The 25,412-nt window shown below is 41.0% G+C and overlaps 1 protein-coding gene and 1 pseudogene across 2 annotated transcripts in view; both read left to right on the top strand.

The window, feature by feature from the left end:
- Positions 1 to 25,412, top strand: part of sdc3 (syndecan 3) — a 68,221-nt gene that overhangs the window by 23,250 nt on the left and 19,559 nt on the right. The window lies entirely within an intron of this gene.
- Positions 8,503 to 8,592, top strand: LOC148370744 (U2 spliceosomal RNA; annotated as a pseudogene).

The following is a 25,412-nucleotide window of genomic DNA, read 5'->3' as shown; positions in this document are numbered from 1 at the left end:
CTGTCCATCTTCAGTTATTTTGAAACGTAATTGGCATTAGGCAAAAAGATGTACAGTATATTTATTGTCCACCCCTGCGACTGGCTGCCATCTAGTTGAGGGTGCCCACTGCCTGAAGATTGCTGGCTCCAGCACCCCCCGTGACCCTACTGAGGATAAGCGGTGCAGATAATTGATCGATGGATTTATTGTCCTTTGTCAGGTCATTTGTTTCATTGTCATATAGTTTTGCTATATTTCGTACATATTGTATTTGTATTCTTTGCTTATTTTGCATGATGGTTCTGTTTGTCCTTGTTTGACCTTGTCCATGTTTTCGTTCTCTTCTTCTTTGGTGTCGTCCTCTTTCTCATCTTTTGTTCTCTCGCTCCTTTATATATTTCAATGCCTCCCTCTCCAGCTCTCCTTCTCTCTCTCTCTCTCTCTCTCTCTCTTTCGCTCTCTCTCTCGCTCTATTCATCTTTCTCTTACTATTTTTCTTCACTCTTCTTTTTGATTCATGTTCCTTCCCTCTTTCACTCCCTATTTATTTATTTAATTTGTCCTTGTCCCTCTCTCTCTCTTTCTTATGCCAATGGGTTCTTTCTCTCCTGTTACCCCCTCTTTTTTCATTTTTGTGCTCGTCCCCTCCCTCTCTCTAATTATATTTCTCTCTCATTGTTTCTTTTTCTCTTCCTGTAATCTCTTTCTATTATTCCTTTTTTCTTTTTGATTTGTGTCCTTGTCCCTCTTCCTGTACATCTATCTATCTATCTATCTATCGATCTATCTATCTATCTATCTATCTATCTATCTATCTATCGATCTATCGATCTATCGATCTATCTATCTATCTATCTATCTATCTATCTATCTATCTATCTATCTATCTATCTATCTATCTATCTATCTATCTATCTATCTATCTATCTATCTATCTATCTTTAATTCATATTTTACCTCCGCTGTCTTGCACTCCATTCCTTTGTTTGGTCTTTTTTTTCATTTTCACCCTTGTCTTTATTCCTCTCCACATTCATCTCTCTCCCTTTCATTTACCCCTCTTTATTGTGGTCCATGCCTTTCTATCTTGATCTCTGTCCCTCTTTATTTTTCTTCTCTCTTTTTGATTTTGGTCCTTCTCCCTCCCCCTCTCTCAACTCATTTCTCTCTCTGTCGTTCTAGCACTTCCTTTCTCTTCTCAGTTTTGATCTTGGTCCTTGTCTTCTAGATTCTATCCCTCTCTCTCTCTTTTATTCATCCGTCTCCTGCCTGCAAAAGCGCGTGATAGCCACCCGCCTAATGTCACAATGTGTAATTACACCGTCACGAGCACGCGCTCGTCCGCCTTGAGCCTCCCCCCTTGTCGATAGCGAGAGGATCGATTACTCGAGCCCCCAAACCCGACACCCCCCTCCACTCCCTCAATAAACACAAAATGAATGAAGGTTCCTGGGGCAGCAGACGCATTTCTCAGCCTCCTTTGAAAAGTTCCTTGGAAACTGGCAAAAAGTGGCGTCCGTGGGGGCCATGCATCCCGCTGGGACTCTACAAAACATCACATAAATCTGCCTTTGAGCTTTTTGGCGTTGACTTGACCCGCCAGCTGACTGGCTGTGGCGTTTTTATTTTTTGCACAATCATGCGCTGCCTTGTAGTCACCCACGCACATTCGCGAGCACAAAACGCGGCATTATGCAGCGCGGGAGCGGCGGAATCTCCGAAGCGTTGCACAATTTTTGTCTCAAAAATGCACCACAAATTTGCTCATTGTCATCTTAATACGCCTGCCGGTTCTTCACGTGGAAATACATTTTTCATAAGGTCAAACATAATAAAAGACGATTCCACGCGGGCGGTCCCAGCCGTACGCACATATCTCATCATGAAGGCAACAAATCTTTTTGATTTTTGACCGTAGGGGTGGGCAAAATTGGGATTTTGGTTATCGATAAGATCCAGTATACAGGGAGTGCAGAATTATTAGGCAAGTTGTATTTTTGAGGATTAATTTTATTATTGAACAACAACCATGTTCTTAATGAACCCAAAAGTCTCATTAATATCAAAGCTGAATATTTTGGAAGTTGGAGTGGGGCTTTTTTAGTTTTAGCTATTTTAGGAGGATATCTGTGTGTGCAGGTGACTATTACTGTGCATAATTATTAGGCAACTTAACAAAAAACAAATGTATACCCATTTCAATTATTTATTTTCATCAGGGAAACCAATATAACAGCTTAACATTCACAAATATACATTTCTGACATTCAAAAACAAAACAAAAACAAATCAGTGACCAATATAGCCACCTTTCTTTGCAAGGACACTCAAAAGCCTGCCATCCATGGATTCTGTCAGTGCTTTGATCTGTTCACGATCAACATTGCGTGCAGCAGCAACCACAGCCTCCCAGACACTGTTCAGAGAGGTGTACTGTTTTCCCTCCTTGTAAATCTCACATTTGATGAGGGACCACAGGTTCTCTATGGGGTTCAGATCAGGTGAACAAGGAGGCCATGTCATTAGTTTTTCTTCTTTTAGACCCTTTCTTGCCAGCCACGCTGTGGAGTACTTGGATGCGTGTGATGGAGCGTTGTCCTGCATGAAAATCATGTTTTTCTTGAAGGATGCGGACTTCTTCCTGTACCACTGCTTGAAGAAGGTGTCTTCCAGAAACTGGCAGTAGGACTGGGAGTTGAGCTTGAGTCCATCCTCAACCCGAAAAGGCCCCACAAGCTCATCTTTGATGATACCAGCCCATACCAGTACCCCACCTCCACCTTGCTGGCGTCTGAGGCGGACTGGAGCTCTCTGCCCTTTACCGATCCAGCCACGGGCCCATCCATCTGGCCCATCAAGACTCACTCTCATTTCATCAGTCCATAAAACCTTAGAAAAATCCGTCTTGAGATTTTTCTTGGCCCAGTCTTGACGTTTCAGCTTGTGTGTCTTGTTCAGTGGTGGTCGTTTTTCAGCCTTTCTTACCTTGGCCATGTCTCTGAGTATTGCACACCTTGTGCTTTTGGGCACTCCAGTGATGTTGCAGCTCTGAAATATGGCAAAACTGGTGGCAAGTGGCATCTTGGCAGTTGTACGCTTGACTTTTCTCAGTTCACGGGCAGTTATTTTGCGCCTTGGTTTTTCTACACGCTTCTTGCGACCCTGTTGACTATTTTGAATGTAACGCTTGATTGTTCGATGATCACGCTTCAGAAGCTTGGCAATTTTAAGAGTGCTGCATCCCTCTGCAAGATATCTCACTATTTTTGACTTTTCAGAGCCTGTCAAGTCCCTCTTCTGACCCATTTTGCCAAAGGAAAGGAAGTTGCCTAATAATTATGCACACCTGATATAGGGTGTTGATGTCATTAGAGCACACCCCTTCTCATTACAGAGATGCACATCACCTGATATGCTTAATTGGTAGTAGGCTTTCGAGCCTATACAGCTTGGAGTAAGACAACATGCATAAAGAGGATGATGTGGTCAAAATACTCATTTGCCTAATAATTCTGCACTCCCTGTATATATGGTAGTATCAATCGGTACTGATGTGATACAGATAAATGTTGCATGGAAATGTCATCATTAAATAGGTCAGGGGTTGGCAACCTATGACACGCATGCCAGCAGTGGCACACAAGAGGTTAACCAGTGGTACGCGAGCGGACGGCAAAATAATAAAAATACTAATGATTATTTTTAAAAATACACATTTTTACTTGAAATTTAGACATTTTCAGTTGTACGCCGTGTCATTTCGAGGCTTTACGTTAGGCTTTACGCGGGTTTTTTGTCAGTGTGTGATTGCGCGGCACCTCGCAGAGGAGATATCCGTGTTTTAACGAAACACACGCGCGCAATAAATGTACGAATCATGACGGTTCCTCGAGCGAAAACATTGCGTTCTTTCCAGCCAGCGTGTACAGATGACTGGGGCTTTGTGCAAAAAATGACCGTGCTGTTTTGTGCATTATGCCCTGAAAGCGTTGTACCTCGCGCATCAAGTGTTAAACGTCATTTGTCCAGACCTACAAATACCTGGGTGTGCAGCTGGACAACAAACTGGACTGGACTGCCAACACAGAAGCTCTATGTAGAAAAGGTCAAAGGCGACTTTATTTCCTCAGAAGGCTGGCATCCTTCAACATTTGCAAAAAGCTCCTGAAAATATTCCACGAGACTGTTGTGGCAAGCGCCCTCTTCAATGCGGCAGCGTGTTGGGGAGGCAGCGTCAAGAAGGATGCCTCTCGTCTCAATAAACTGGTGAGGAAAGTGAGCTCTGTTGTGGGCACAGAGCTGGACTGCCTGACAACAGTAGCTGAGAGACGGGCACTGGAAAAGCTGCGGTCAATCATGGACAATTCATCACATCCACTACACAGCACTATATCCAGACAGAAGAGCAGCTTCAGCGACAGACTGCTGTCACAGTCTTGTACCACGGACAGACTGAAGAGATCTTTTCTTCCTCATGCAATTTGGCTCTTTTCCTCCACCCGGTGGAGTAAAGGCCCACATTAAACCACACCCCCTTCATTGCATATTACTGTATTTTATTGCAATGTGTATTCTGTGTAGCACTATCTAGATACTCTATATAACACGCTACAGTGGGTATTAGCACATCACATTGTTTTTGTATTTGTATATTGTATTCTTTTTGCTTTATTATTGTATTGTTCTCAGCACAGGGATGCTGCTGGAAATGTGAATTTCCCTGAGGGGATAAATAAAGTATCTATCTATCTATCTCTATCTATCTATCTATTACAAGACAAAACAAGAACATGAATTCAAGTCGGAGACATTAAAACGTGCTGTGTCCAGGTACAGTAAACAAACACAGACCCTGACAACCTTTGTCACTGCTATCACATTGCTCACTGCATAGCAAAGCACAGAAAACCATTTACTGATGGCGAATATTTTAAAGAAGCGCACACTGATTTACAAGGAAATTTGAAAGTGGCACTTCACACCGAAAAGGTTGCTGACCCCTGGAATAGGTTATATATAGTTAACTTATACAGTAAGACCCCGGTTATCGCGGTTAATGGGGACCAAAACCACCAAGTTTTGTTTTTTGTTTTTTTTATTAAATTATTATTTTTTAGACCCGTTTAATGGGGAGCAAAGCCACCCGCAAAAAGTGAAAATCTGCGAAGTAGCGACACCCCTTCAAAAAGAAAAAAAAATAAATCTCATCTCATTATATGCACCGCTCATCCTTATTATTCGCGAGCAAGCCCCTAACCCGCGGCGAGGGTACTTTTGGGCGCGATACGCACGACACCGCGACAAGCCGAGCGGGTCCGGCGCTCCGCGCGGAGGCCGGCCTGTCGGAAACGCGGAATCCACACAAACCCCCAATCAATCTCAGGACAATAGTATTAAGCCGATCCAATTGCTTCCTTAGTATAGATATTTGGATCGATCTTCCTTACCCCTATTCGAAAGTCTTCCGATATATTAAACGTCATCGTCGAGGGTCTGTATTCGTGCGCTTAGTTTTGTTCTCCCTAACAGAAATCCGGGATGTTTAAGACACAAGGTAGAAGAAATGTCTCACTATTTATTTTTTAAATCAGAGAAATTGTACGACACACATTAAGACACGATGATTGAACAGAAACAGGTGTCCATCTGCTATACACCTAACATAAAGCGTCCGCACTTTCACGACAGTGGCTGTCGGGACGATAATAATATAACACAAACAAATGCAAATATACTGACGTTTAAATCTTACGCTGTACTATGAGAACAGAAACAAAAACAACGATTTACATATTGAGAGCTTATAAACTTAAAAAAACTGCATTTCACGCTGATACACGCTAACATAAAGCACCCTCATTTACAGAAGTGAACATAAACATGTAAATATGCTGACATTGCTTTTTGTATGATTCATGTTGAAAATAGACATGAAAACATAAAGTAATACATTGACTATAATATAAACTCAATATTAACTTTTTACTAGGTGTATTAAAACAACCACTTGCTAACCACTGCACTACGGAAACATGGACTATTTTTATGATGCACTACTTTTTTCATTGCAGTATTTTCATACCTTAGGCCAGTCTCTAGGCACTACGTTGTAAATATTTTCGTATACTATCCTGATCGTCTTTTATGTCAGTTTTCTTTTTAGATTATTTAATGTTTACTCTGGAGCGCTATGTCTAATCTCGTTGCATACAATGGCATACAATTGAATACATTCACCTTAATATTACATTTTTAATTCTGTATCAGCACTCCTACGGAAGCACTGGGATTTCCGAAAGTGGATTTTTATTAGTGTCTGCTTGATTATTTTTCTTTTTTTTTCAGCGATACTGTAAAGTGATGAGACTTAATCCCGATGGATTGTCAGATTAGTGTAACAGCTGGCTGCTACGGGCATGCATCCGCCTCTGCACGACCCCCAACTCCCATACCTCAAAGTCGGCCCATAGCGCCGTCCAATTATATATTCATTTCTGTTTATGTGTGTTGTGGTCTCGCAGCTTCCGAACCAGTTCATTTGGCACTAGACGGTCACGTGGAAAAACCGGCTTCGTCGTGCAGCTGCTCGCTCAAACACGCTATGAGCTAACGCGCTAACGTCCTTCAGGGCTGGACAGCCGATTACGCTTTGTACCGTAAACTCGATGTGAAAGGTGAAACGTGTAGCACATATACTGTTAGGCAGAGGGAAGGAAAGCTACTGGACTAGATCTAGGTTTACTGTGTGGTAGGATTAATAGAAGAAACACCAGAGTCAAACTTAATTTGAACAGTAGCAGGCAATTGAATAACAATGGACAAGACAATAGACAACATTTGACATAAATTAAGAGGAACACTCTTACTCGGAGGGTATCCAACATTTTGGGTGAAGTGCTTCTAACTTTTTAAAATTGTCGCAATGTTTCCAAATTAGTCCCATTAAAAATTACGCCTACACTGCTCTCTGGTGGATTCACTTTTCCATTGCATGTCTTCCCCTGTGATCAACAGCAGCTGCCCTTAGTTTGTACGGGATTGTCCTATGAAGCATCGTCGACCCTTCGGGTTGCACCCAAGAGGACGGACGGATACTACACCTAAACAGGGCACTATGGAATGTGTACTAGTGAAAGGATTACTAATCACATATAGACGTTTATTGTGGGCCATGCAAAAAGTAAGGTGGCGTTTCCTAGTGGTAAATTGTAATGTAAAGAAATCGCTGCAACTAAAGCCGTAAACTGCGTATTCCTGTCATTTTTACTTAACATGTATAGTATATGGGGAGAGATTTGTCTCTATAAACAAATATATTCTCGATTTACTAAATATTTAAAAACAATAGGTCATGATAAAATGCACAGCCAAGATTAAAAAATCACAGATATATTTGTGAAGTCACACTATAATACACTTTAAATCTCAATGACAACTCAAAGGAATGACAAGAGAGTTTATCAAATAGGTAAAGAAAACACTGTTTTGATGTCCTCCCGTTTAGGGAATCCCAACTCCATATGTATGTGCTATGAGGTAGTTTTTAAAGTTCAGCAGTGCACAGCCAAGAGCAAAGACATCATCTAATTCCTTCTGGGATCTTGATTTGGAGCTCTATGATGAATCAAATCCTTGTTGGATTCCTGGTTTTGCTTGCTGGCCTCTCGGATTACCAAGATTTCCAAAAATTCAAGGGATTATAAGGGGGAAAACAACCGTTGTGTAGTTCGGGTTTTTCGTCCATTGTGAATCCCACCTCACCGGGTGGAGTCAAAACTTTGGAAAACTTTGAAACGGGCAAAACAAATTGGTGTCCGGTTACCAAAATTACTCATTTTATTTTATAACCTTGTATGATTGAACATTTACTACAGTGTGTTTTCTATCAAATTTTAACATCTCGTTTAAACGTCGATTTATCTTTTTTCTTTATTTCTAACTGACTTTCCATAACTCACATTTTAACAAGGGTTACAAACACATTTTTTTTGCCCTGGTCTCATTTATCGTCTGAAATGTAGATCAAAGCTGACGGGATGGGGGGAGGGAACTGACGGCGGGTTTCTGATTTTTGAACGTCTCCGCTTGAAGTTTGGGCGCCAGCCACTTAACAGGCATTTTAATTCACCGCCGGGAGATAAGACGCGTTGGGAAATTTGATAACGTTGATGCTGGTTAACGGATGATGTCATTTTCGAGCCCACTTGCCCGTTGTCGCCGTTTCTTCTTTACATTTTTCCAACGGCGCGACCCGAGATGATGTGATTACTCGCGATTTTAAAAACTGGCTTATACTTATTTTTAAAAAAATGTTTTGTATGCTTGTACCTGCCCTATACCATAGGGCACACTGATATGTATGCAGGACCATCCATCCATCCCTTATCTGCACCGCTTATCCTCGGTAGGGTCGCGGGGGTGCCCGATGAACTGAGTACTTACCTGGCAGGGGAGACACCATGATCATGAGGTGATCAATAGATGTCAACTGTGGTTCCAAATTTGTATACTGCCATGATCTTTGATTTTTGCAATCCGGAGATGGAATAAGAGCTTGCTCTGTCCACTCCACGCATCGGCCCAGTATTGCAGTACCTCCGGGAACGGTGCATTCGCAATGATCGCAGCAAGGCTTTAAGGCTTGGACCTTAGCTTGGCCTTTTGGCTGAGAGTAAGAGTCCCGGCTCCTAGGCTTTGTAGCGTATTATGAACTGACCGATAACGGATAATGGATAATTAATAAAGAAGATAGAACAATAACCCTTAAAAATCACCCCCCCCAATCGTAAAAATTAAGAAAAATAACAAAACTTAATCTGCAGTATCATTTGCTCACTTAACTTAGTTTATTTATTGTAACTTACATTTTTAATAAAATAAGAAAAATACTATAACTGTACAGGGAGTGCAGAATTATTAGGCAAGTTGTATTTTTGAGGATTAATTTTATTATTGAACAACAACCATGTTCTTAATGAACCCAAAAGTCTCATTAATATCAAAGCTGAATATTTTGGAAGTTGGAGTGGGGCTTTTTTAGTTTTAGCTATTTTAGGAGGATATCTGTGTGTGCAGGTGACTATTACTGTGCATAATTATTAGGCAACTTAACAAAAAACAAATGTATACCCATTTCAATTATTTATTTTCATCAGGGAAACCAATATAACAGCTCAACATTCACAAATATACATTTCTGACATTCAAAAACAAAACAAAAACAAATCAGTGACCAATATAGCCACCTTTCTTTGCAAGGACACTCAAAAGCCTGCCATCCATGGATTCTGTCAGTGCTTTGATCTGTTCACGATCAACATTGCGTGCAGCAGCAACCACAGCCTCCCAGACACTGTTCAGAGAGGTGTACTGTTTTCCCTCCTTGTAAATCTCACATTTGATGAGGGACCACAGGTTCTCTATGGGGTTCAGATCAGGTGAACAAGGAGGCCATGTCATTAGTTTTTCTTCTTTTAGACCCTTTCTTGCCAGCCACGCTGTGGAGTACTTGGATGCGTGTGATGGAGCATTGTCCTGCATGAAAATCATGTTTTTCTTGAAGGATGCGGACTTCTTCCTGTACCACTGCTTGAAGAATGTGTCTTCCAGAAACTGGCAGTAGGACTGGGAGTTGAGCTTGAGTCCATCCTCAACCTGAAAAGGCCCCACAAGCTCATCTTTAATGATACCAGCCCATACCAGTACCCCACCTCCACCTTGCTGGCGTCTGAGGCGGACTGGAGCTCTCTGCCCTTTACCGATCCAGCCACGGGCCCATCCATCTGGCCCATCAAGACTCACTCTCATTTCATCAGTCCATAAAACCTTAGAAAAATCCGTCTTGAGATTTTTCTTGGCCCAGTCTTGACGTTTCAGCTTGTGTGTCTTGTTCAGTGGTGGTCGTTTTTCAGCCTTTCTTACCTTGGCCATGTCTCTGAGTATTGCACACCTTGTGCTTTTGGGCAATCCAGTGATGTTGCAGCTCTGAAATATGGCAAAACTGGTGGCAAGTGGCATCTTGGCAGCTGTACGCTTGACTTTTCTCAGTTCACGGGCAGTTATTTTGCGCCTTGGTTTTTCTACACGCTTCTTGCGACCCTGTTGACTATTTTGAATGTAACGCTTGATTGTTCGATGATCACGCTTCAGAAGCTTGGCAATTTTAAGAGTGCTGCATCCCTCTGCAAGATATCTCACTATTTTTGACTTTTCAGAGCCTGTCAAGTCCCTCTTCTGACCCATTTTGCCAAAGGAAAGGAAGTTGCCTAATAATTATGCACACCTGATATAGGGTGTTGATGTCATTAGACCACACCCCTTCTCATTACAGAGATGCACATCACCTGATATGCTTAATTGGTAGTAGGCTTTCGAGCCTATACAGCTTGGAGTAAGACAACATGCATAAAGAGGATGATGTGGTCAAAATACTCATTTGCCTAATAATTCTGCACTCCCTGTATTTTTGTTATAAAAAAAAAGATATTTTTTTAAATGAGCTACAATATCTAGCGGATGTCAGAGTCTTTTCAGTATTTTATTTGTTATTTATACATAATTATAGGTCAATTTTTCTTTTTAAATTTAGTTAATCATTTTTCTGATCGTACTGCTTAAATGTTGTCACATCATAGTCAAACAGTTCACATATAATTGTATATTATACAATTGTAATTCAGTACAGCACACAAAAATCTGTCCATCATGTCAGAAAATGTTGGTCATTTTACACACGTATTTCAAATTTTGACTGAAAATACATTCAAGGTAGAGCAAAATAAGAAATTCTAGCAGTGTTAAGCTCGCCAGACTTATTTTTTTTCAAATTTTTTTTACAACAAGGTAAAATATAGATTAATATAAATATCTGCTCATCATATCGAAAATTATTGGTAATTTCAAATATTTATCTCATTTTCCCAGAAAAATAAAATAGATAAAAATGAAAAATATTTTAAATTATTTATGACTTCTGTATGAATGAATGAATCTTTATTTCGAACATGAGAAAAAATAAATAAAACAAAACAAGTCAAAAAATAAAAACAATGTGAACATAACTTGTCCAAAAACGAATAGAAAGAGGCAAATGCTTAATTGGTCCTTATCATGTTAATACTATGCTGTTACTATGTAATTACCAGGTTAATTATAAAAAATAGGGGTTAAAAATACTTAGTCACCCAACAAAAAAACACAAATGTTTGCTAGAAAATCACATTGACCCAGCACTGGGGAGCTATTTTTAGAACATATCCACGGGCACCTCAGCCGTCCTCAAGGGGCACCGTGGTGCCCGTGGGCACCATGTTGGAGACCTCTGGACAAGATCATGAGGTTACCTTCCAATTCAAAGCGTGCCCAGCAGGCTATCTGTGCTAATCTCTGCTAAAGGCGGCAGGTGTCTTATCACCTCCTAACCCACTCTCGTGCGCGCACACACGCTAGCAGTCATGCTGGCTAACGTCCAGGCCGGTTAGCGAGCGCCGAAAAGAGCCAAAGATGGCGGCAGGGTAGCGGGAGGTCACCGCAGATTGGCTCGGGGATTTACTGCAGAGAAAAAAAGCGCTACAGACAATAAAGAGGCAGCGTTTATTTCCTCAGGAGGGTCTCCCAGCTCCTTCCCACTCCAGGGCTGGCGTTCCTTTTCACAGAGTCGGCATGACTCGACGGGCACTTTACGAGGCGTGGGCAGGAAAAAGGGCCTCCTCCGCCACACCCGAACCTTTACATTGTTTGCTTTATGAGGTTTAGTTTTTGATGCAAGTTGTTTTTGGGTCAAAGAAATCAATGCAAAGAAAATTGGTTTGGGTGTGAAAATTCTCCTTGCTCTGAAAAAAATAAAATCAATCATTTTGATTATTTCAAATATGTTCTTTTAAACAATTGTATTACAGTATATTGTTTTCACCTTAAATAAAATGAAAAGGGCTCTTTTTGTGATTAAGGCTTGTATAAATGAATATGACTCGACTTGACTTTTCAAATTCTATAATTTTTCGAATTATTTATAGTTTACCCAAAGAAACTAACATTAGCAATTAAAACAACTCGTATTTAACTCATTTTTATTTATTAAAAAAATACATAATATTTCAACTCTCTTGTACTGTTTTCCTTTTTTTCCTAGTAAAATGAAAAAGGCATTTTTATGTTTTAAATATATAATATAAAATGAAATATTTCTTTTAAACTACATTTTGAAATCATGTAATGTTGTTAATGTTTAATATTTGAACCAAAATATTAAATAAAATACTTAAACATTTGTAAAAGTTACGTAATACTATAAGTGTAACTTGTTTTTCCTTCTTAAGATTGTATTATTATTATTATTATTAGTAGTAGTAAAATAGAAAAGGCTTCCTTACTTTTTTTAATATATATATATTATAAAATAAGAAAAAAATCAATACACATTTTGAAATTATGTTTTTTATACAACTTTTATGATTTAAAAAAGAAAACAGCAAAATAATTTATATGCTTTCGAATACATATGATGAAATAATAGCAGAAATCTTTTCACATTTTAAGTATCATCTAGTCTTATTTCAAATGTGGGAATTATTTTAAGATTTTAAATAATGTTTTGAAATAATACTAGCAGGAATATTGTAAGTATTGTTTTATTTCTTATTTTCCCAAAAGTCCTCAAATAGATTATCAAATAGAAAAATCATCATCTTTATATTTCAAAGAATAATCTAATCATAATAGTATTTATGATACTAGCAGTATTTATGATCATTCTAAATGTATTTTATCCTTCAAAAACGTGCAATAAGAACCATACACAGGGTAGGATATTGGGATCATACTAATATTTTATTGATGCAGTCCAAATTATTAAAATTAGATGATTTAATAAAATTTTTCACTTCATAACTGTTATTTAAGGTCAACAAAAACATAGTGCCAGAAAACATTATTATCTACAAAATTGTTGTTGTTATTATCATTGGTGCCGCAGTGACATTTGGTAACTAGGCGCATTATGACGCTGAGGGATGGGTATTACGAAGATCAGTGTATAAAATATGTGATAATTGTAATTATTATAATTATTGATATCTGACCTATGTAATAAGTATATCCATGAGATTTTGTTATATTAGACACAAGAGGAAAGGAGGATTTGTAAAATGTATTTAATAGGGAAGATAAAGGGGTAGGGAAAATAAGCATCTGCTTCTAACTACCCCTTTTCGAACATGTTATGTTAACATGATTTTTGTTGTTAAGTCATTGTTTTTGTCCTGTTTTTGTTTTAATGTTCGAAATAAAGTTTTCATTCATTCATTCATTCATGTATGTATGTCTAATATTTACTCATTTTGATTTGTTTACAAAAATACTTCTAAAAAAACTTTAAATGGGTAAAATTATGTTATATCTTAACTAATAATAATACTAATATTTATAAATTTGTTTTAAATGCATGCCTTATAAGTAATTACAACATGATTTGTGCTTTTTAACATTTTTTTGCTATGAATAGTAACAATAGTAAAACAGGAAAAATAAGGCTTTAAATTCAGATAATTCCTCGAATATTTTAAATGTATTTTAGAATTATGACATCATAAAAATGCCCATTTCAAGTAGCATTTTATAGCAAAACTTAAAATTAAATAATAATATACTAATAAACTATCATTTAATTAGATATCAATGCTTTTTTATTCATGTTTTAAAATAGTATGAATAACATATATATTTTTTTAATTATTTGCACATTTGCTATAATGGTTCGTAACATAAATTGTAAATTAGGAAAAATCGTATTTAAAATTATCCTAATAGAGTAAAATATTTTTAGAATAATTGCAAAAATATTCGCTCATTTTAACGATTGCTTTTTATTTTGCGACAAATAGTTCTTCAAATAAATTGTTCTATTGGAAAATTATCCAGATTTTCACAAATATTTTGAACAGAATAATAAAATCATGAAAATTGCTCATTTTAAGCGTTACCTGTCTTACTTGACAAATTTCCAAAATAAATTGTAGGAATTTAAAATGATATCATCTTCGGTCAAAAATGGGTCGTTTTGGGGGGTGGGGGATGGGCAGTTCTTGAAATGTAATCCCTTTGAGTCAGGGTCTGGCCTTCGTTTTCTTTTTCTGTGACAAAACGACGGCACCAAAGCACAACGCGTCAGCTCTGGTTTGTGTAAATGGAGCCGCGCTACTCCAGATCGCTTTTTCAACGCCTCGGAGGACACACCTGGGCTCTGCCGCAACACCTGGACGGGCCCCGGGGCCTCACACCACCTTCAGCTATCGGACGTGCTTTTTGTTCGCACGCAACGCTAGCAACAACAAAGTTCAAGTTGCAACTTGCGAAATGGGATCGGTTCATCCACTTACCAATAGCATCAAAATATTAGGATCACTATTAGCGTCGGCACTACTTATGGTCACTCGTTTTCCGCGGCAGTTTCTCTCGGTTCATTTATTTGCGGCAAAAAAAAGGAAGTGTAAGCTAGCAATAGCATACAAATTTGAGGCTCACTTTGTTTTGGTCACTCGATTGACTTTCAACATGGCGGCGCATGGATGCATGCATGCGGCTAGTTGCTCTCCAGCTAATCTTCTATTTATTGCCGTTCTCTTGTCTTTTTTGCTTTCACTTTTGGACACACGTGTGGCCAAAAATACTTACAGTAGGGACAAACTTATTCGGTTGGGTGGGCGTCTAAATTTCGACTTTTCGGGCACTTTTTATACCGCCTATGATATACCGAGCGAACTTCAAAGAGATCCGGCATCCTTGTGGACAGCTATTCCTCCTAATAAACGACGACAACGGCGCCGTAAGGACAGAAAACAGAAGCGTGGTTGTCGTGCAGGTAGATGTGTGAAGCGTGCGAAGTCTAAGGAGCAAGAAGGACGCGAGGATGTAACTAATTCCACCATTCATTCCTCGCCGGACAACCGAAGCTTTACACTCAGCGCACACGAAAAGCCACAACGGCGGCATCTTTTGAAGATCTCTACAAAGACTACAAAGATTTCAGCTAAGTCAAATGATTCAGCAAAGCTAAAATTTGGTCTTTTATTAGATCGCTTGCTCCTAAAGCTTTACTTGTTGATAACATTATTCGTGATTATAAACTTAACTGTATGGGACTTTGTGAAACTTGGTTACGCCCGGATGAGTATTTAGCGCTAAATTATGCTTCACCCCCTCACTACGCGAGTAGCCATGTAGCACGCACGTTGAAAAAGGGTGGCGGTGTCGCGCTCATTTCTGAAAAATCGCTCAAATTTAATCCTCGTACCTCTAATAATTACAAGGCGTTTGAGGCTCTTGTGATGCGGTCCTCTCTATTGTCAATTTATGTAATAACTATCTATCGCGCACCTGGGCCATACACAACTTTCTTAGACGAATTTGCTGAACTGTTGTCTGAACTAGTAACCTATGCAGACAAAATTATAATTATGGGGGACTTTAACATTCATATGAACTCCCCACTCAGTTCACTTACTATTGCGTTTAAGTCTCTAATTGATGCATTTGGTTTTAATCAACTGGTTGATTTGCCAACCCATAAAGATGGGAACACGCTAGACTTGATTCTGACTCGAGGAGTTTTAACCTCAAACATTATGGTGTTACCGTGTACTACCGTTATCTCGGATCATTATTTAGTTACATTTGAGGTGCTAGCTAAATGTAGTGTTAAAAAAGCTGAAGGATTTAGCGGACGCAATATAAGCACTGGCACAGTTTCTGAGCTCTTTGAACTCCTTCCTGGAGCAGTTGCGTCCTTTCCTTCATACAATGCCTCGATTGACTCACTCATGAATGAGTTCAATACCACCCTGACTAGTGTCCTGGATTCAATAGCGCCCATAAAGCTAAAATCACGTCCTAAAAGATGCACGCCTTGGTTTACTGATGAAACTAGAACCCTTAAACAAGAATGCTGGAAATTGGAAAGAAAATGGCGCGCTACCAAGCTTGAGTTTTCCCATCAAACCTGGTGTGACCGGTTGTTAAAAGTATAAAGCGGCCTTTGCCTCTGCAAAATCGGCCTACCTTTCGAAGGTGATTGCGTCTCAAAAGAACAATCCCAAAGCCCTTTTTGACACTGTAGCATCGCTTACAAGGCAACAGACTATCGCAGATAGTTCGACGCACTCTGCTCATGACTTAATGGTCTTCTTTACTAAGAAGATTCAATGCATACAGGAAGAAATTGCTAAAGAAATTATTAATACCACACATATTAAAGGGCTGAAATCTACAGATGCACGACAGGGTGGCTGTCCTGGGAAATGGTCCGGTTTTAGTGAACTGTCACTTGATGATCTCAAACAGGTGGTGAATGCGGCCAAACCGACAACTTGCCAGTTCGACCCGCTCCCAGGTTCACTTATTAAAAGTCTTTTTGGCGTCCTTGGACCTTCAGTTCTAAATATTATAAACATATCACTCTCCTCAGGTGTAGTTCCAGCAGCTTTTAAGTCCGCCGTTATTAAACCCACACTGAAACGACCCAACCTTGATCCAGAAATCTTATGTAATTACAGACCTGTTTCAAACCTACCTTTCCTTTCTAAAGTACTTGAAAAAGTAGTGGCACAGCAGCTGAATGATTTTATATCCGAGAATAACCTTTTTGAATCCATGCAATCAGGATTCAGGGCTAACCACTCTACTGAGACAGCTCTGATCAAGGTAACAAATGATCTCCTACTGGCAATGGATTCTGGCGCTTCATCACTTTTGCTGCTGCTGGATCTTAGTGCTGCTTTTGACACAGTGCACCACAATTTCCTACTAGAACGGTTGGAAAAATGGATTGGTCTCTCAGGAACCGTCCTCTCATGGTTCAGATCCTACCTCTCAGATAGGACGCACTGTGTTAAATATGGTGAAATGACATCTGAGCCCTTTAATGTTACCTGTGGTGTTCCGCAGGGTTCAGTGCTTGGCCCCCCTCTTTTCAGCATTTACATGCTTCCATTAGGTGATATAGTTCGCAAGTACAATATCAGCTTCCACTGCTACGCAGATGACACTCAACTATATCTTCCGTTGGAGGAATCTCCCACACTAAACTGTGGAAATTTGGAGGCCTGCCTCATTGAGATAAAAGAGTGGATGTCACTCAATTTCTTGCGTCTTAACTCTGAAAAGACCGAAATGTTAGTCATTGGTCCATCTAAATGCCGTGACTTATTCTCAAAAACTGCTGTGAACATTGACAAATGTCACATCACACAGAGTGACTCAGTTAAAAATTTAGGTGTCATATTTGACCCTGATCTATCCTTTGAAATGCATGTAAAGAAAATTACTAGAACCGCTTTCTTCCATCTTCGTAACATTGCTAAAATCCGTTCAATACTGTCTCAGTCGGATGCGGAAATTATAATTCATGCGTTTGTTACCTCCCGTCTCGATTACTGTAATGCACTACTCTCTGGTCTCCCGAAGTCTAGAATCAAGTCTCTTCAGCTGGTACAAAATGCCGCAGCGAAGCTTTTAACTAGGACAAAAAAGTACGATCACATAACACCGATTTTGGCTAACCTGCATTGGCTCCCAGTTAGCCATAGATGTGACTTCAAGGTTCTCTTAGTATTGTACAAAATCATACATGGACTTGCTCCCTCTTATCTTTCAGATCTGATTTGCCCCTATGTCCCGGTCCGAAGCCTACGATCTGAGAGTGCCGGTCTTCTGGTGATCCCAAGAGCAAAGAAGTGTTCTGCTTGTTCGAGAGCGTTCTCCATCCGGGCACCGGTGCTGTGGAATGCTCTTCCCCCTGAGATCCGATCTGCAACCTCAGTGGAAATGTTTAAATCTAAGCTTAAAACTCACTTCTACTCCATAGCATATGAATAACCTACTCTTCTCGTCGGCTGAAAAATAGTCTGTGTAATATAGTGTAATAATCTGTGAAGCCCTTTGAGACTCTTCGTGATTTAGGGCTATACAAATAAAGATGACTTGACTTGACTTGACATTAAAGTTTTTTTAGATTCATTTATTTGCAGTAAAAAAAGAAGGTTTAAGTTGGAACTTGCGTGCTACGATAAATTAATCGGCTTAGCGATGATTTTATAGTAATTATTTTATAATCTATATAGGGGTGTCCAAGGTTTTCAGAATATGGGACAGATTTGGTAAGCTGAAAATGTGTGATAGCCGACAATTCTGAAAAAGGTTTGCAGTGCATGGCGATCAGCGTCGCTAACTCTTAGCTCCCATTTGTAGCATTTCCATCTGACTCGCAGGGTCTTGTGAAAAAGCGCCGCTGTGCCGTTAAAACAGCTTTCAGTTGTTTCCCCTTTTCTTAGCGTTCGTTTCAAGATAGCTTTTCGCAGTCAGCATGTTTCGTCTGGCAGTGCTTCCTGAGATTATTTCCACTTGTCCTGGAAGCGGCGGCCGTCACAATCAACTTTCCTTTTTTTGTTTACAGTCATCATAACGGAAATGGGGTAGGCAAAATGTCTCACATAAAGCCAAAGGCAAGGTGCCCAAAGGGCTACTGCCATCATCTGGTGAAATGATGATTTTTTTTTTCTTTGTACAAAATTATTTAAAACTGGTGGGCCACATATGATAAATTTTATTACAGAGGATGAGCGCCAGTAAAAATTTGATCACAGGCTGTAACTGGCCCCCAGGTCGGACATTGCAAAGGGAAGTTCGTTTTCACCAACTATAATGGAGGGGTTGTTGTAGTCAGTGCTGTCGCAGCAGAGCATGCTCCAAATGACCTATTTACAGCACCTGGTATTCTCAGGCGAGCTCCCATCTCAGTACTAACCAGGCCCGTCCCTGCTTATCGGGCGTTCTCAGGGTAGTATGGTCGTAAATATGTTACGCTCACTTTTTTGCACTAGTAGTGTTGGCGCATCCCCAGGTCACCCATTTTTCACTGCCATTTTTTTTATATTTGTTTATTTGCAGTAAGAAAATTGGAATTTGCGAGCTGGGATTGTTAGGTCAAGCTAGCAATTGCATACAAATTTTAGGATCACTTTTTTTGCAAAAGTAACTGGATCCCTGTTAAAGAAGTTTAGTGGATTTTTGGTTGGGGGAAGGATGCAATTGGTGGTGCGAGACTGCAACGGATAACCACTTTTGTTTGTTAGAGCATAAAATGACCTTTTTATTGAATGACCTCTCCAAAAAAATCCCACTTTCCATGTTTTTGATCCTTAAATACAATTGATGGTGTGCCGTACCGCCAAAGCATGAGTACTTTTAGACCGTTTTATAGCTTGGTTAACTTGTCTACTGAGGAACTACTGGTTAAAGGGACTCGTTTTGAAGTGCTTGACATAGAAAGTGCGCCCTTTTTTCGTACAGGTGCTTGAAATCCTTGAGACAGCTTGAATTTTAATGGTGTGTTTTCAAAGTCAGGAAAATACTCTGATTTGGGGTGAAGTGCTTGTGTAAGGTTCAAAACGATGTCCAGATGAAATAAGAGACTTTTGAGTTGCCATCAAACTCATTTATTAAAGAAAAACAAGCACATTGGAACAAGGCAAAATTGCGTTCTTGGATTGCGATGAAATAATCCCGCAGACTAAATTGCCTCCTTTTTATACTGTGTTTTGGATTTATGATTGGAGGATAGAGTAAAATACGGGCATGCAAGCACAGGAATCAGATTCAAATGCAGTGTATAATGTTGGTCGCTTGGTGGTGTGAGAGCATAAATGATACATCACAGCACACAGATAGGAGTCTTCGGAAAATTACTCGTGACCTCCAAGTTGTGGAGACAGAGTTCAATTGGTTTACCAAAAGGAGTTCTGTGCACCTGTTTGATAACAGAAAGGGAGCTTCCGGAGTGGTAGAAACAAAGGTTCTTTGGCCTGGGAAACCCATGCTCCTGACCCTGTAGACGCTCGCTCCGGAAAACAACTCGAAAACGCAACTGCACAATTATTGAGTAAATATAAATGTATAAAAGTATTGTAATATAGTATAAAAGGCACACTGAGACCATAATATCCCTCACAGCGTGAAATTGCCATGTTTCTTGGCACTCTGACTCTACAGGCCACGTAATAAATGAAGAAAAATCCATTTAAAAAAGGGAGTGAAAATGACTGCACCTTTTCAGTCGCATCCAAGAGGGCCGCTCTATTTAGAAAACTGTTTATTTTGGCTCTGCTAGGTCTTCTGTAGTTGATTACTTTATTCAGGGATTTCTTTATTCAAAAGTGGTACGTGGTGCACAGATATTTTTTGTGGTGTGCCGATATATTTTTGTTTTTCGCAGTTCCTCATTAAATGTCTTGTACGTCACAGCCTAGTTAGGCAGTTGGTAGTTGAATCAAGGGATTACATTTTATTTTACTCAAAAGTAAAAAAATATGAAAACAGCCAATGTGTCCCAGCCTAGCTAGGTTGTTTGTAGTTGAACCGTGGGATTACTTTTTAGGATGACTTTTTATGGTGCGCCAATTTTTTCTGTGTGTGGTGTGCTCATGATTTTTAGTGGTTTGCCGATGAGTTCTGTTTACTGCCTCCTTATGAACTGACCTTATTTTTGCCCACCTGGCGAGGTAACAAATTTGAGGGATTACTTATTAATTATTTTCAGGAGTCGTGCGTGGTGCACTAATGATACTGTCTTGGTGTGCTGATGATGTTTTTTTTCTTTTTGCAGCTCCTCATGAAACGGCCAGTGTGCCTCCGCCTGGCTAGGTCATCTGTAGTTAAAATCATGGATTACTTTTTACTTTACTCAGAAGTGGTGCGTGGTGCAGCAATGATTCTTTTCGTGATATTTTTTTGTAGTTCTTCACTAAACGTCTAGTGTGTTCCCGCTTAGCCAGGTCCTGGAAGTTGAATCGAGGGCAGCGACTGCCGATGATCCCCCACCCCCTTACTCGATGATCCCTCCCTAACGCACCCCACTTGGTTTTTATCGGCGTGGGAGAGCCGGTGTTATGCCTGTCTCGGTCGGTTAGCTATGTGGCGTGGGGGCTGTTTATAGCACGCCAAAATGCAGCGCCGCTCGGGTCCCACTCGGGGAAAAAAACCCACTCAAGCCACAATCCTAACGTGTCATTACAGCCGGCACACCACAAGAAGAGGGGGTGCGGAGGATGGGGTGGGGGGTGTGGTGGTGGTGGTGGGGGGTTAATTTGTTGCAATGACGCATTGCTCTCTGCAAATTTACACCACAATATCAGCTCATAAATTGAACATGCTGGGACACAGTGTGATGACATCCTTCTTTGGAGTGAGGGTGCGTCGGCAAGGGGGTGCGCACATTTAAACACAGTCTGCCTCTAAATCTGAAAATAGAGAGGGGTGGAGGGGGCTCTCTGCCACCGTATGGCCTGGATTTTATGTGTGTGTGTTGATAAAAAAAAGGGGGGGGGGGCCCTTGGGAGTGACTCCTAGACCTGCCTAGAGAAGTCTGGTCATGGGGGGAAGGGTTTATTTAAGCCTATGTTTTTAAAGCCACACAAAATGAAGGGAAAGTGGGGAAAATAGAGGAGGAGGGGGTTTGCCGTGTTGGGGTACACCAGGGGTTGTCAGGTTGAATTTTAGGTGGTTTTCATGTTATGCAACACCTCTTATGAGGGTGGGAAGGTTTTTTTTTTTGCTGTGTGTGACTGGTCTCCCTCTGAAAAACGATGGCATGCTCTGTGCAAAGCAAAGGTTGCCGTAGCAACGGCCTTCATTGTGAAATCCTCGGGTACTACTGCGAGAATTTTGAGCTGAAAGCCAAAGATCACACTAGGGCCACATGATTTTGGAAAAAGATCTTATGCGATTTTTATCATACTTGTATTGTAATTTTGATGCAATTTTCAATTTTAAAAGAAAAGTGCATTTTTGTGCTAGTTTTCATGTTTGTAAGAACTCAATCATAGTGACATGCTAACTTATGTCAAGATTATGTCATTACGACTGAGAGTTTACGACTGTAACAAAATAACAACCATATATCAACAAATAAAAACGGAATTGCAGTTGAATAAATGGTCTTCATTATCATGATTCAAAAGTCTAACAAAATTGGATGGCTTCTTGTTTCAGAGCATTAAAGAGATTTAGAGGCCGCTAGTTACACTATAGCATCATGTAACCTCGACTTCAGCCAGGTCTCTGTGATGATTCAAATTCAAGAGTCACAAATGTAGGGGGTTTCGATGAATTGTAGCTCCAGGTCATTCATTTCATGGGTAATGGTGTTGGTAAAATACAGCCTCCGCAGGGGTGTATTAAGAGCGTTGTTAGCCTAGCCATTGGACTAGGCCAGACATTTCTCTCCCGATGCCGCCACAGTCAATTCCCGGACGCTACTACAATCCATGGAGCACCCGCAGGTGATCACGATTTCTTTGGGCTCTTTTGAGTTTCATCAAAATCCGATTTGATTAATGTATTCATTTTCAATGTTACAAGCCGCTAAGGCTACTAGCTATCGCGACGCATTACCGTTCGCTTGGGTGGCCAATTTTGCTAAATGCCTGCTGTTTGACTGTCTGCATGCTTCAGCCTTGTCACAGACCAGGACAGGAAACGAGAAATGAGAATGAGGAATGAGAACCCAATCACGTAACGTTACTCTCAGTTTATTGGGGAGAGGAGGAATGCGCGCACACTCGATCCAAGGATTGATGGTCGCCGAAGTGGATTGAAATCAGAACTAAGGAGTGGGCAAAAATCAAACAGATCGGGCCGAAATTAAACTGGATCAAAACACAGGCAAATTCACAGGACTTGGCATATCACACAGAGTCTAGCAGGAGTTTCGCAGACGCTCTGACAGCAGGCAACTCGCAAGACCGCGTTTAAGTAGTCCGGCAGCAATCTGTCAACGGGTTTCAGCTGGGGTCAGTGGGCGGGGCCAATTGGGTGTCGTGGTAACCGTGATAGAACCTGGCGCCACACGGCGGGGACCAATTGACAGGACCCCCCCTCAAGGGACGGCTCCAGAAGTCCCAACAAAAACAAAATACGTTGCACCCCAGAATGGGCTGATGCCCCCGAGGAGGGTGGCCCCACTTCAGCCTCTGAAGGCGAGGCAAAAGCAAGGACAGGGAGAAGCTGGGCCGGCAGACGGACGAGTTGGAGTGGCGAGCAGACGAGTCCAACTGGCGAGCCGGAGAGTCGTACTGGTGAGCCGGGGAGTCAGACTAGCGAGCCGGGGAGTCCGACTGTCAGACAGGTGTAGAATGCCGGCCAATGGATGTAGAAGGCCGGCCGACAGGCTTGGCGTCGAGGCCGACAGGCGGGGCGTCGAGGCCAACAGGCGCGGAGTTGAGGCCGACAGGCGCGGCGTTGCGGCCGACAGGGACTTTGGACAGATCGGCGCCAAATTTTTCCGGAAACCCCATTCGAGGCTCAGCAATTCCCATGACTGGCGAGTCCATGGGCCAAATGGGAGGGAAAGGCTACAGCGCGGCAGGGGAAGAGACCCCGGGAGGCGGGGCCGTTGCCGACAGCCAACGCGACAGGAGCTCAGTCATGTGAGCTAATTGCTCCTGCTGGCGCTGCATGCTCCGTAGATTTTGCTCGAGTAGCAGTTGAAGGGCGGTGACGTCACTGGACAATCGCCAGACGGCGCCCTCTCTCCGGTCCAACTGCTGCAGAGCGTAGGGAGTATCTAGCTCCCCCCAATCCGCTCTTGTGTGAGTGTTCGCTGGGTTCATTTTGTGGTCAGAGTGTTCAGTCACGGACCAGGACAGGAAACAGGAATAAAAACCCAATCGCGTAACGTTACTCACAATTTATTGGAGAGAGGAGGAATGCGCGCACACTCGATTCAGGGATCGATGGTCGCGGAAGTGGATTGAAATCAGAACTAAGGAGTGGGCAAAAATCAAACAGATCGGGACGAAAATAAAACAGGATCAAAACCTAGGCAAATTCACAGGACTTGGCATATCACACATAGTCTAGCAGGAGTTTCGCAGACGCTCTGACAGCAGGCAACTCGCAAGACCGCGATTAAGTAGTCCGGCAGCAATCTGTCAACGCGTTTCAGCTGGTCTCAGCGGCGGGGCCAATTGGGCGCAGTGGCAACCGTGACAGAACCTGGCGCCACACGGCGGGGACCAATTGGGCGCCATGGCAACCATGACAAGCCTATCACATTCGTGCACAAACTTTGCCCCGCCTTTATTGACGCGTGTCGTCAAAACTTGCCTATGATTGGCTGGAGTCGTTAAAACCTGGACTGTGAAATTTCTGGTTTACCAACCACTCCGTCACTCAATAACATGGAACGATAAATACCTGCAAAACTGCAGTGCCTTGTGATTACACAATCGCAACAAGTCACATCGTGATATCGATTAGATTTCGGTTAATTGTGCAGCCCCAGTTCCCAATCATATCCAGGTGAACTACACATACAGTATTTCAAAACACTTACCACAGGGCTACTCACACTTTTCCAACTTGCCAGCTAACTTAAAAAGGAGCAAGTCAAAATGATCTATTATGAAAACCGCAAAACATCTCATTATCTTTGATTGCTATGAGAATTCTATTTACATTATTTAATTAAACAAAAAACAACTAAACTAATACATATTCAAGTGCAGTCTGCATAGAAAAAAATACTGTTATTCCTAATTTATGTTATTGAATGCTGACAATATTTCTCAATGCAAACCTAAACAAATCAAATGTGTTTACACAAAATAAAACATCGCCTTTTTATCCAGTGCGCCTTACGGTCCGAAAAATACAGTAAATATTTTTGGGGTATTTTAGCATTTAATGGAAAGGAGAGAGAATGGTTACAAGAAAACAGGAGTAAAAAGGATCATCAATGGTGGTGCGGTAGTCAGTACAGTCTATAGCAAGGGTCTGGAAGCCCCCTGAACACCTGAGTAGCCCGCGAACAGCTTCAAAAAAGTTTACCGTTGATGGGTCATTGTAACGTACCAGAAAATTTGATTCCTTGCTAGGATAATTTTTCAGTGGTTGAATGACCCTATTTTAACTCCTAATAATTACAACCTGGATATAACAGAAATAACATAGTGCTTTATTTTCTGGACTATAAGGCACACCTAAAACCCTGGATTGGCCAGAAATGTAAAAGTGTGCTTTAGAATCCGGTGTGCCGTATATGGTTAGGTAGTTGGTTGGCTGGATCCCTTAAGCACTAGGGTGGTAGCGGCACAATTTCCTGTGGTGTGTCTTGGACAAATACGGCCTGGTGGTGCCCATCCCTCTCCACGTTGGATAATATTTGAAATTCATAGTTTGAATTAAATGATACGGCATAGGGTAACTGTTCTTACTTTTAGAAACATATAGAGTAGTCTCTGAGCTCCTTTCTGTGGTTAACATCTCAATTGTTGGTTGCTAAAAATGAATTAAAATAGAAAGGCAGAATGGCAGCTCAGACGGCAACTTTCCAAGGCTTATTTTTTTATCTGTTATTGCTTTGGACAATAATTGTCCGTAAG

The sequence above is a fragment of the Urocampus carinirostris genome, chromosome 2 (assembly GCF_059441175.1).
Source record: "Urocampus carinirostris isolate Australia breed hairy pipefish chromosome 2, RoL_Ucar_1.0, whole genome shotgun sequence".
Classification (NCBI taxonomy): Eukaryota; Metazoa; Chordata; class Actinopteri; order Syngnathiformes; family Syngnathidae; genus Urocampus; species Urocampus carinirostris.
This window is presented reverse-complemented; position numbering and strand designations above follow the sequence as displayed.